At 60.4% G+C, this 1589-nt stretch overlaps 1 long non-coding RNA gene across 1 annotated transcript; it reads right to left on the bottom strand.

The window, feature by feature from the left end:
• Nucleotides 1-34: 34 nt before the first annotated feature.
• On the bottom strand, nucleotides 35-1548 carry LOC114072995. The gene is made up of 3 exons (XR_003574261.1): nucleotides 1417-1548; nucleotides 824-881; nucleotides 35-175 (listed from the first exon to the last, which is right to left on the bottom strand). It is a non-coding gene; the product is annotated as an uncharacterized LOC114072995 (long non-coding RNA).
• Between the last annotated feature and the right edge of the window lie 41 nt (nucleotides 1549-1589).

The following is a 1589-nucleotide window of genomic DNA, read 5'->3' as shown; positions in this document are numbered from 1 at the left end:
AGATCTCCCCAAACTGCCTTCCCCCCCCTCCCCATAGCCCCAGTACCCCAATTTCAGCCCCTGACTGGGGGGGGGGATCCCCCAAATCCCACCTGGTGCCCCCCCGGGGGGAGTCGATGGTGACACTCAGGGCTCCGTGGGTGGAGGCGGCCAAGGAGAGCTCCGAGAACTGGGCCTGGGGAACCCCAAAATCCAGGGGGGACCCCAAAGCCTCCCTGGTACCCCAAAACACCCCCCCCACACCCCCAAACCTGGCCCCAAATTGGGTCAAGAAAAGAGATTCAGATACATCTGAAAAATTCAAGGGATACCCAAAATCTCACATGGAGATCTCAAAATCTAGGGAGAGCCCCAAAACTCTGCCTGTGCCCCCTCCCCAAACCTGTCCTGAACCCCCAAAGTGGATGGAGGAATAGGAGGTTTAGGGGCCCCTGAAATTCAAGGGGGGAACCTCAAAATCCAGCAGGACCCCAAGACCCCCAGAGAACCCCCAAAACCTTCAAACTGAGATAAGAAAAGGAGATTTAAAGGCACCCCAAAATCCCCCAAGGGATTTCTCAATATCTCTCAGGGCCCTTAAACCCTCCCTGAAGCTTTTTGACCCCCCAGGCTGAGTGAAGGAATGGGGGGTTTCGAGCCTCCCAAAAATCAACAGGGGGAATGCCAAGTCCCTCAGACTCCCCAAAATCTCCTTGGGTACCCCCTCAAACCTGCCTGAACCCCCAAACTGGTACAGCAGAATCTGAGGGAGAGCCCAAGGGATTGAGAGACCCCGAATTTTTAGGGGGCTGTCCAAAACTGAGAGAGGGCCCCCAAAACTCACCTGCTCCACTCGCAGCTCCACATCCCCATGGACAGATTTACCCTTGAAGAGCTTCACCCTGGGGGGGGGTCAGAAGGTGCAAACCCCAAAACTGGAGGGTTTGGGGTCCTCAAAATGCCCCCTCAGGGTCCCCTCTCCAACCAATTCCCCCCCCCCAAAAGACACCCCCAAGTGTCCCCACAAATCTGACCCTCCCCCAAATCTGCACCATCAAATGACACCCCAAAGTGCCCCTTCCCAGACTGACCCCCCCAAATCTCTCCACCCCAAACCGACCCCCAATACCAGCCCCAATAATGAGCCCCTAAATCTGCCCCCAAACTTGACCCCCCCCATCAAACACAACCCCCCAAAGCTCCCCCTAAACGTCCCCCCTCCAAATGCCCTGATAGGTGGCCCCCAATGCCCCCCCCTCCCCCAAACTGCCCCCACCAGGAGCTGGGGGGGGGTTAGAGGTGTTGAGGGGTCCAAGGATAGGGAGGGGGCATTTGGGGGTTCGTAGCAGGGGGTTCTGGGGGTCCCGGAGGTGACAGGGGGGATTCCCCGGGGGAAGGGGGGGGTTGGGGGTTCCACAGGGGGGTCCCAATACCTACCAGTCAGTGCCGGGGGGGGCGATGACGAGCAGCAGCGGGGCCAAAGCGGTGGTCCGGGGGGGTCTCCCCGCCCCCCCCACCCCAGGCCCCCCCACTCCCACCCCCGGCCCCGCCCCGGAGGGGTCCCCGCCCATCCCCGCGAGGAAATTCCCATCAGAGAGACGACGCCGCAG

This window comes from Empidonax traillii, unplaced genomic scaffold (assembly GCF_003031625.1).
Source record: "Empidonax traillii isolate 1590-97213 ecotype Southwest subspecies unplaced genomic scaffold, ASM303162v1 scaffold4818:size9187, whole genome shotgun sequence".
Classification (NCBI taxonomy): Eukaryota; Metazoa; Chordata; class Aves; order Passeriformes; family Tyrannidae; genus Empidonax; species Empidonax traillii.
This window is presented reverse-complemented; position numbering and strand designations above follow the sequence as displayed.